This window comes from Cyanistes caeruleus, chromosome 3 (genome assembly GCF_971803275.1).
Source record: "Cyanistes caeruleus chromosome 3, bCyaCae1.hap1.1, whole genome shotgun sequence".
Lineage (NCBI taxonomy): Eukaryota > Metazoa > Chordata > Aves > Passeriformes > Paridae > Cyanistes > Cyanistes caeruleus.
Genome location: NC_141703.1, coordinates 38,567,239 through 38,578,735, shown reverse-complemented (window position 1 = coordinate 38,578,735; position 11,497 = coordinate 38,567,239). Strand labels below are relative to the sequence as shown.

The 11,497-nt window shown below is 38.0% G+C and overlaps 1 long non-coding RNA gene across 4 annotated transcripts; it reads left to right on the top strand.

Annotated features, from left to right (window-relative positions):
- The first annotated feature begins 4,226 nt into the window (after positions 1-4,226).
- LOC111922742 (uncharacterized) lies at positions 4,227-11,157 on the top strand. 4 transcript variants are annotated; one of them, XR_002860690.2, is made up of 5 exons: positions 4,662-5,075; positions 5,198-5,322; positions 5,447-5,500; positions 6,027-6,101; positions 6,599-11,157. It is a non-coding gene; the product is annotated as an uncharacterized LOC111922742 (long non-coding RNA). The 4 variants fall into 4 exon arrangements; XR_002860691.2 differs by having other exon boundaries at positions 4,704-5,075; positions 5,418-5,500; XR_015284433.1 differs by lacking the exons at positions 4,662-5,075; positions 5,198-5,322 and adding an exon at positions 4,227-4,431 and having other exon boundaries at positions 5,376-5,500.
- Positions 11,158-11,497: the final 340 nt, after the last annotated feature.

Here is an 11,497-nt window from a genome sequence, read left to right as displayed (position 1 = left end):
TCAAGCTGCTTAATTGCAGATGCCACAGTTCTCTTCTTGGCCAAGCTTGTGTCCATTTGAGTGCATTCAGCACTGGCTCATTTTGTACCGGCACAATTTTGCCAAAAATGTGGGAACCTGTGAGATTGTGCCCTGGGGCACAGCTTGAATAGACTCTTGGATGCACACCTGTGTGTGCCAGGTGACTTGATGGATCCTTGTGTAGCAGCAGAGGACTGAGCTGTAGCATCAAGATGTTCTCTGCTCAAGGACCCTATGAATCTGATGCAGTTAATTGGAGAGTCCCAGGTCTGGCAGCAGCTTTGCAGGAGCACCTGCTGCTGACACCACCCCTGGTGCGATCTGGGGATGCCCTGGTATGGGGCAGTGCTCTGTGCTCTGCCTGCATGCTGCAGCAGCAGAGCATCATTCAGGGAATGGCATCTCTGCTGCTGCCACAAAATGTTTTCACAAGTTATTTTCAAGGTAAGGGTGAAAGTGCATCTTATGGTCCATGCAATTTCATTTTGCTTGTGCTTGTGGGGCACTTCCCAGTAAAAACTGGATTGAAATACAATATGGAAGAACTTCAAGCAGCAGATTTTTCTGTAAGTAATCTAAAGCTCAGATCTGACTTTTATTTAAAAGTAGCCTTCTTGAAAGCAGTGGTTGTAGAAGCTTATTTTTATTCACTCACATTAGTGATTATTATTTTTGTTGCCTTCCAAAAATGGGTTATGTTTTGTCTAGTTTTAAAAGTGATAGGTGTAATGTGTTATAAGTATCACTGAGCTTAAGTGGGTAAAACCAAATACAGAAGAAAATTAGGGGTCTATCCAGAATGTAAAAAACTAAGTATTTATGGAAGCTGATGTTGCAAACTCTGAAAGAAGATTTTGTCATCTATCCACTAGAAGATCCTGCAAAATATTGCTTGGGTAGGCTGACCCTCTGTGGGATGGTTTGTATTCCCTAGAGATATAATGGTTACAACTAATCTGTAATACAGTTGAGAAAATTAAATATTGATTTATGGCTAGGTCTGATGTTGCACAGAGTTATTAAATTCAATTCAGTGGTGTTAATTCTACGTTTCACACTTTCTTAGAAGATTACACCATCATTTTGGTTTCCCCAGCAACATGATCTTTGGATTCTTTCTGCTCAGAAAATCTTGTGAAAAAATATGAGTAAATAGAACGTGTCCACGTGTGCATGCAAATATATTTTTCTTTTAAAACTGGTCATGTTAGGACATGTTTTTGCTTTGATTTTCTCATATCAGAGTTACTCTGTAGTTCCTGACTTATGAATGTAAGAGATTTCTTTCAATCTTACTTTTCAGTTTTTCACTGTTTGTATAGACAGTTGTGGAGTTGTGCTAAATGGAAAATATGCTTCTAAGCAGATAAAGGTGCTAGTAGTACTTTTGTCTTTAAAAACTGGGTTTAAGGTCTGCTTTCTGGCCTGAAACCTCTGACAGCTACGAGATGCCAGCACACATCATTGGTGAATTACAGTTTGATTTGGCGTCTGTTTGTCCTGTGTGTTCTTTCACAGGCAGGCACAGGAGTGGGCCCATGGGCCTCACATCCTTCTCAAAGTCAGCCCAAATGTCATGAATTGGCCAATTGTGGTTTACAGTTATCCCAGTGAACATCAAACTAACTAGGTCATAATTAATAGTTCAGCCTGCTGGATTTACTATCTGCCAGTGTGAGTGGGGGACTGGCAGCCCAAAGAGCAGCATTCACTTAGGAGGCTGCTGGTGGCTCCTGCTTCTCCAGGAATGAAAGTGAAGTGAATGCTGTGAGGAAGAGCTCTGCCTTCTTCCTTGGTTGTGCCCATGCTGCTGATGGTGACAAGGTGGAGATCATTCCCATGCCATGCTGCATCCCCTTGCTCAGAAAGCTGCCCTCTGGGCAGGGCAGCTGCCTCCTCCCTGCTCTGCATTTGGGTGCTGGAGTCATTTGCATTAAGCATGACCCTCCTGCAGCCCTTAAATGCAATAAATATTTGGCCTACTTTTTTCTAAGTCAAAGAAATAGAAGTAATGTGAGGTTTTGGAATTCTTACAGCATGAATCGAAGTGTGTGTTTTATCTGCTCCAGGGAGTGGTGTGAGGATCCTGAGAGTGCAGAGCCTGCTGGGGTAGCAATTGAAGGCTGCATGGATAGAAGGTGGCAAAACCAATATATATCTACTTTATAACCGTATTGTGGGATCCTGGGGACAAGTTATACCTTGAAATGTCCCTGGACATTATCATGAGAGCAGTTGTGTGTGGTGCCCCAAAACACAGCCAGGGGAGAGGGACCCAATCAGTGATGGTTCCAAGCTCAGTGCTTGAATTTACTCCCTGGAAAGCAAAAGTGCTCTCTGTTCTAACAGAAGGTCAGGCATTAACAGAAGGTCAGGCATAAACAGAAGGTCAGGCTCCTTGAGCTTAGATGCTCCCATAGGCTTTTTTCCCCTTCTCATATAGAAACAGAAAAAAAAAAATCTTTATTGTGAAAAAGACTCCAGAATTATCTCAGGTTTTCAATACTATGTCCATATAGTTTGAAGTTTTTGCTTCCACCAGTGTTGCAAGATTTATCTGTTTCTGTAATTCCAAAAGGCAATATAAATTCTGAAAATAGATTTCCCATTTTGTGAAAGCAATTGTTGTCTTGAAAGTGGAGACAACCTTGAATGAAATATAAGTGAGGGACAGAGCAAGGGAGAGATGGTGAACTTCATCTTGCAATTCTGGCTTCTCCTGTGTGATCTACAGAGATGAGAGTGAGGTGAGAAAAAAAATAAAATTGTATTGTTCTTGCTAAATTAATCCCACAGTACTTCTGAGCAAAAACTACTGACTGAGCCACATGTTTTGGTAACGAATAGGTTATAATAGTGTTTTATTTTGAATAATTGTGTGTACACTGGGAGCTGAAACGAGCCCATATGTTTGATGTGTTGTAATAACTTTCTCTTAAAATCTAAGGAACTGATGCTGGGTTAAAACACCGTGCTTAAAGAGAGAGATAAATATTTAAGAGAGTGATATTTTAAAAGAGACAGAGAAATTAAAATAGCAACCATTAGAAAAACTGTTACAATATTAAAAGACCCAATTGAACTGTCAGTTGATCTTTTAAATATGGAATGTTAATAAGGCCATCCTGCTATTATGAGTATATGTTATTATGAATGGTATCTGGGTATAAAGAATCCAGTCATATAAGCAAATGTATTTTTTAAAACTACCAGAAATTGCTACAAAGAGACATGTTCTATAATAAATCTTTAATACAGTATTCACACATTTGTCCCTGCTTTTAAAAAAATGCTTTCTAGTTGTAGCCCTCTGGATTCATGATCATTAATACTTGGTATTTTCACAGAGCTTCTTTTGAAAACATAAGAAACACATCTCTTAAAGGTTTTGATTTTCCTTTCATCTGATGTAAATCCATATTTTTCACCTGGCCTCATCTGTGTCTATCATTGACTTGACAGAACAGTGGGTTTAACATCCTAGCTCAGCTGTATTACACTGCAGTTCATGTACCAGAGAGCCATCAGCACGTCCAGACACACTGAGCCATCATAAATCTTACTCCTAGCCTGGCTACCCTTCCTAGAGCAGCTCCTCAGCTCAGCTTCTTCAGTTTGTTTCTGTGATAGAGAAATGCTCAGATATCACTTTCTATAAGGAAAATAACCATCCCAGATACAGGTAATTTGCTGGTGTTAAACAGCAGCTATCAGGCCATAAGGAATCTTTAGCAAAATGGGTCCCCAGGTGGATGTCTGCTGGATACCTGGTTCTCATCATTCATATGCACATATTTTCTGACAATATTTCCTAATATCTGTGTGGTTTTTGTTGGTTGTCAAAGACAAAAAAACAGGGGAAATGGAAGACTTCAATTTATTAATAACACAACAGTTTTTGAAGCTGTGGTTTGAATTTGGAAGCGTTGGAGGGAGGGTGGAATAAAAAGAGCAGAACTCAGCTGTCCCCAGATGGACATCTAGTTAGGGCCAAGAGGAGGTTGGCTACTTATCATATTTACACAGCACTGGTAGATGTGACAGGTGAGGTCCAAGGAAGACCTGTGTCCTTTTGGAGATGCAGATGCAGTGCAGGTGAGATATCCTGGAGCATTGCAAATGTGCTTTGTTTGGGCAGCTAAATCAGGCCTCAGCTGTGCAGGATTCCTCAAAGTATTTTCTCCTCTCATTCTTGATTGGAAAGCAGCACTAATGAGACTGAGACTGCTACTTCTTCTCTCTCACTCTTTTTCTCTCTCTCCTTACTAATGGAGCCACTAATGGCGGTTTTAGTCCTGCAGTAATTATTACTCTGACCTGAAGCACAAGCTCACTGAGTGGAGTCAACTGGTAATGACTTTCAGTCACAAGTGATTTGAATGATTTTGAACCAGTGACCCAGCTGTTGAGGTGAAAGTTGCTATAATTATTCCTCTGAGCAATTTTATTTCCTCTGGATTAGTTTGTTTTACTATTCTTCTCATAGTTTAATAAAAGAAACAGGAGTTGCATGTCTGAAGGCAAGTCTAAATTGATAGTTATTTAATCTCCCCACCTGTGTCTACACATGAAATGGAGATGTTTGAGCTAACAGAGATCTGAGGCAGTGACTCATTTACTGCAGCACTACATGCAGCTGAACACTTCCCACTACTGAATGTTAGTGTGTCCAGATCTGCTCTGCTGAGGTCTGTGAGGAGTTCAGCTGCAATGCTGCCGCTTGCTATTGCAGGTTTTTGCTAGCTCAGGTGTCTCTTCACTATGCTCTCTTTCACTGTGTAGCTGCATTTGCTTGTAATTTTTGGACTCCTTTATTTTAGTAATGTATCAGGTCCTGCTGTACAAGATGCAGTCTTCTCATGCTGCCTGAAACCACCTCTGACAGCCTGGTGTCACCTCTTGCTAGACTGGCTTTGATTGACAAGTTACTTGCCAGCCTGACAGTGGCCATGGTGTTTATGTCTGTGTGTTTGTGGATTCCTGTGAGGATAATGTTCAAACACTAAGGACTGCAAACCTGAACTTCCCCTAAGATAACTGTTTCACAAAGATGGGTAAGGCTAGAATTCTAAAGGTACAGGATTTTCTTCTAGAATTGCATTATTCTAGAAAGGTTTAGGCAAGATAATAACATCCACAAGACTGCTTTTTTCTCCTTGTCTTCCAACACCTGCAGACAGCACTGGCTAAGAGGTACAGCCTGAAAAATTTTGTAGATGTTAGGAATTTCCATACACAGATGAATGTTCTTTCCCAATGACAGACCATCAGCTTCCATCAGCATTACCTTCCATTTGGAAGGTATGGCTTCTTTCTGGCTTAAGAAATTCCTTTTGACACCATTTCTGGTTTAGGAAGCTGTACAACTGCTTGTAATGCATTGTCCTGGATTTCAGAGGAATTTTTCATTGTTCGTTGCCATCAGGTTTTAAACCATTAGTGTCAGAACCTGTCAGCGTTCATGGATTTTTTAGCTCTGGTAAGTTGTACAAGTTTTTCAGGTAAAGCACTGGCATTGCAAATGTATTTTCAAACTAAAATGACATTATCTTTATTTGGATACTTCATTAGATTGCTTTGTTTTTTTATTAATTTCAATAATATATTTGGGTATAGCTTTGGCTTTTTTTAATTTTTATTTTTTACAGCTGGTTGAGCAGACTGATGCATTTAACAAAAGTGAACTTTAGCCACTTGCCAACATGAACAATGAGGGTGTTAATGAGGTCAGATCTGCCAACAGCAAAACCATGGAAGCTCAAAAATGCTATCCAAACAAAGCAAAAAACAGTGAACCAGTTTTGTGGTTCACATTAAAAAAAAACAGCGAATCAGACAAATAAAATGGGATGTGAAACAGAAATTTGAGACCAGGGTTCTGCTGGGGCTGAAAATCATGCCCCCTTTTTTATTGTCTTTGTCCTGGTAAATTTGGGGGTTTCTTTCTACACAATGCAACACCTTCAACATTAGAAATGAGGAAAATTTACTTTTTATTTCCACAGCTCAAAATAATCTGTAGAATTTTGGATGAAGCCTAAGGGACAAGACATGGAGTTCCTCTATTTAAGACATACAAGGTCCGCTATTGAGGAGGAGGATGGATATGAGCTGTTACTTCATATGCTAAATGAGTGCCTAAATGAGTTTGAAAACTAATGCCATAGATTAAATTTGTTTTAATTTTTATATTGTATTTTTTTTTATATTGGACTAAAAAGATACTCTTCAATCTACTGCCTTTTGGTACTGCACTTGGTGTCTTTTAAATGGAAGAATTGAATTTACATACATACCTGTTTAAGACTGTCTTTCTTAGATAACAGCTGTTTTCTGCAGTACCCCATCTCTTAAAAATCTTGTATCTGAAATAATTCAGCAAGGATCAGTAGATTTTTTTTTCTGCAAGTGGAGACAGTGAACATGTGATGACCAGTTGAAATAGGTGACTCATTGAAAAATTAGGTACAGAAACTGCTATCTTCAGAAGATCCACTCAAAATGTCTATGTTTTTAGTATTCTGTTTGAATATCATGCTGTGAAGGACTCTTGATATCTATCTACATTTGATTCCAGGATGAAGGATGGTCTGAAGTGGAAGATATCAAATGCCATTTATTTTACAGAGCTTATTCCTGTTTTGTGTCTTGCCATCTGGTCTATGACAGCCTTGAAGTCTGTTAAGTCTACAAGTCTATGAAATAGCCTACAGCCCAGAAGTCCATGAAAAATGATCCGTAAAAAAAAATGTATGGAACCTTGAGATTACCAAATCTTTACTTAATATGTAGTTAATTCCTTGTGCTTTTACACACTGGGAAAATTAATTTGAGTAAATTGAATATTGCTCATTTTTCAGGTAAATTACATGGTCCAAGAAATTTTCTCTGAATATTAAAAAAAAAAAATTGTTTTGTTAACATCAGGGGCATTTTAGTATTTTCTTTTACTTTGTCTTTCCAGTAAAGGTATTTGAAGCACCCAAGTGCCAAAGAAATGTAATCAACATTTCAGGTCCCACAAAGTTTTTGAATCAATTTCCTGTCTTTGAAGTCTGACTTCATATAGGTGTAATTGTGCATGTATGTGTCTGTGTGCCAGTTAATGCAGACTAGAGTCAATATATTTCAGTAATAGAGGTTATTTGTCCTTCTCTCACCAATAGCTGTGAAGAATTTGTATTTACTTAATTTACTTCATTATTGTAGCAAAGGTTTGGCTGTTACAAGAATGCATGCAGGCCCTCACTGGAAGGGTGGCAGAAAGGAGGGGGACAGAGGTAGAAGAATTTGACTAAGGAAATTTGAAAGCCAAGGGAAAGTTTGGAGGTAAAGAAGAAAGTGGCAAAGATGTTTATGATAAATTTGCATAGTCTTATTTTGTATGAGAAGCTGAGTACTGACACATTACACTTTTTCTTATATATTGCAATTAAATTTTGGGACATTTTCAGTTCTTATATTTACATAAGTATTTTTTAAAACTAAACTTTTAGTATTTTGCAGAAAGTGTATCAGGAACAATTTCTCCAATGACTTCTTCATGCAGAGTTATTTTACAATTTAATTGTTTCCATGCCTGTGAATTAAGTAGGCCAAGATTCTCCCCAGAGGGGATTTTTATTGTGAATCTGACTACCTAATCCATTTTAAATTGGCAGTTTATAACTGACACTTCATTAAATTGCAACTTCAGCATGCTGCTACAGTTCGTGCTTCAAGTTGGTTAGTTGGGACCTGATCCCGTATCCTTGCTTACACAAGTAATATTACAGAGGTAGCATCACTCATTGCTTAAGTGAGGTCTCCAGGAATACAGAAAAATATATTTTGACTAGGTCAATAATTGCCTGTAAATGTTGCTGGTCTTTTATATGTGACTGCTTTTGGATTTATCTGTATAATTCTGCACATATATTAGTCCTTCATTAACAGTCACAATAAATTGTGCAGCTGGTGTGAGATAATTGCATCTGTGGGGCATAGCAACATGCAAGATAGATATGCCAATTCCCTGAGGTTGTGATTAGTCTATAGGAACCATTCTCCCTTGAGCCTTCTTTTGGAATTAGCCTAAGTCTTTCTTGTAGGAAAGACTCAGCATAATGAAAAATTTGTACTTCCAGTTCAAAATCTTTTAAAAAAATTAGTTAACAAAGGAGGGGGTAGGGGAGAAGGCAAAATAATTTAACTGCTTCCATAACACACTTCCTTATGCCAGAAAGTACAACAAAGAAACATTTGCTCAAATGAAAATTCTACTGACTTCTGCTAAGGATGTTATGTGCCTAAATGGCTTTGCTACCAGCCTGCCACTCAAGTTCCTCCATCTGAAGAGGGGGCATTCTCACAGGCAAATGTAGAAGAACAATATTCATTTGGTATCAGTGGAAATGCACAGAGGGAAGTCAAAGTTCTTCAGAGTAAATTACTGAGTTCAGACTTATTAGGGTGGGATAGGCTGTGACCCTCATGGATACAGTTTTTATGCAGGACCTGTGCCAGTGATCCAGATAGACTTACAAATTCTTTACACCAATGTAGCTGTCCGTGATGATGCACAGTTAGAGACAAGTTCAAGTAGTCTGGCAGACCAGACTGCGCGGAAAGATAATGTGAAGATGCTTCCTGGGTTCACTTACTTAGGTTCACAGACGGTATTGATGACTGAGGACACTCTAGCTCAGAGGATGACTCCACTTCCATCAAAATATCAAACATGTGTGCTCTCTGTATGACATCTGGAAGAATGTATGACCTAGTCATATACAACAGCTGAGTTCCCTGTTTTGCAGCAGTGAAAAAATTAAAAACACTGCAAACCTAGAATAAGAAAGGTAAGGAGTCTGCCCTTGTAGTTTTTGTAAACAGAGGTCTACAGTAGGATATTTTCTTTGTGATTTCCTGAGTGTGCTGAGGTACTTGCCAAAGCTAATGCTTTTTTTGAGAGATATGAGAGTCTTTTAATTAAATGTTCAGGTGCCAAAAGATTAGAGCAAAATGCACTTTCCTTCCAGATTTTACAATGAAGGGAGAGAAAAATCACATTAATATTACAGAAGGAGTGAAAATTTCTTGAAGGCAGGGAGGAAACTTTGCCTAGCAAAAAAAAATGATTCCTGAGAGTACAAGAAGCATTTGAATCTTTGAGAAAGTTCTTCATTATTAGGGGAATTTTTGTTGGCAGAATAGTTGGCATCATACACATAGCAAGCAGCCATATGCTTTACAATTCATGGAAGTCATGTATAAGTCAAGAAAAATATTACCATTTATTTAATCCTTTTACAGCTCCATAAATAAGTGTCAGATTTGTTGAAAAATATTGATTTTTTTACAGTCTGTTGAAGGATTGATTCTCACTTTTCTCTGTCTCTGGAAGAATGTTTCACCAGAAAGCCATGCTTGTACGTATCCAGGGGACAAAGCAAACAAACTGAAGCACAGTTTATACTTGATAATGTAGTCAGGTCAACTATGTGTGAAGCCCCTTCAGCTGCAGCAATTGTTGACAACCTTCACAACTAAATTAAATTGGATTTCTTTTGTTTATTTTCTTTGGAACCATTCATATACAAAGGGCTCTAAATGTGAAGTTTCCCTCTTGGCTTCCACTCTGACTTGTGTGAAATCTAACCTTTTGAACTCATGCTTCATTACCTTGGAGGTGCATGAAGGCAAATCACTGAAAGTTTAGGCAGGCACTAGTTTATTCCAGAATCTCTCTCTCTCTCTCTCTCTCTCTCTCTCTCTCTCTCTCTCTTTCTCATAAACTTTTCACACAATGAACAAAAATTCCCAGAACTGCACAAAAGATTCCAGTCAGCAGGAGCTGTTTGACTCGCACACTATTTTGAGAGGCGGAAGCTGTTGACCTGGTATTTGATTGTTTTCTCATATGCAGATTGCTTCAGTTTCAACTTATGTTCACTGCAGGCTCAAAAAAATACCAAAAAAATATCTACTTCTCCATTCTTGAGGAATTTAATTCTATTATGTCTATGGTATTTTTTATACTTGGTTTCTTGATGATGTTATAAAGCAATCTCACATTTGTTTCTTGTGAAATTACTTTACCAACTTGGTCTTCTGATTTTTCACACATCATTTTACAAAAGCACAGCATAGATTTTAACTTATCTCAGCATAAATGTCAATGTTTGTCTTACTAAAATGAGCAGTTGCAGTTGAGGAAATTGAGAAAGAGAGGGAAATTGTAATAAAAACTGCACAGATGGCTTGGTACTGTGGTACCCACCACCACACTTTTAACACCCAGTTTTATCCTCTACTTGTTATTTGCTTGGGAAATGACTGGCAATTTAGCTTTGCCTAAAAGTTTTCCCTTCTCAGTTAAAAAAAAAAAGAATACAAAGTGAATTTTGTACTCTGTCTACACTACCACAGGCCTACAAAGTATTTTTCTATCTGTTAAAAAATGTAATAAAATATTTTCTCTTTCAGGCAGCACTAGAGGGAAGTCACTTTGCTAGGTGCTTTGAAAGTAGGTGCCTAAAACTGTAAACTGTTCCTTCACAAATTCTAAGATAGCTCAGTGCCAGAGATTTTAGGACATTTCTTACAGTGTTTATTCCTGTTAAGGATGGCTTTTACTTGTCTTTTGCCAAATTTCTTAATCACTGATACTGATTAGATTTATCTTTGTGGAATGCTCTGTGAAAGGGACAAGAGTGACAAAATCTGGCCTGCAGTAAAGAGCAGGTTATTCAGAATTAAAAAATCAAGTGGTAAAACCAAGCAGACACTGGGTGTCATTTGCACTGACAACTGAACATTCAGGCATGAATTATTTATGTCAGCCTCATGAAAATACCGAGGAACTTGTTATATAACATTAGATATTGCATTAGCAGTCTAAATTTTGAGCACTGTGTATAGTGCTCATGATAGCTGAGCAACCTCTTCACAACTGAATGTTTATTTGGGAAGTGAAAAACTTGTTAAAAGCCTCAGAATAAAATAATGTAAACTTTTTGTTATGCATTTTAAAGTCATGATGGTTAACAAATCATTTACCATGTTAATATGTTAGTAATTCCTATCTGAACAGGTCTGGCTCAATAATTGCTGCAAGACATCATTCATTTGTATTGCTCCAGAGAACATACACTGTCTGAATTCTGTTCATTAATTCCTTCCCACTTCACACATAAATATGGTACTTGACATGCTGTCCTTGGTGATGTATAACAGCAATTTGCTTCTGACCTCAAGGTCACTTTCTTTTTGCATGTCCTCCAAGCTGAGATTTTGGGAAGCCTGTATGAATGCTTATGGTAGAACTGGTGCTCTGTAATAACCCCTGTTGCTACGTGATAAACAGTTAATTACTTTTGACGTGATCTGGTATTCTAAAGATACAGACTTTTTAAAGTTGTGTTTGCTGTGCCTCATGCATGCCAAACTTTATTTCATGGACTGGAAGGAAATATTTACCTACTTCCTTCCTTATATA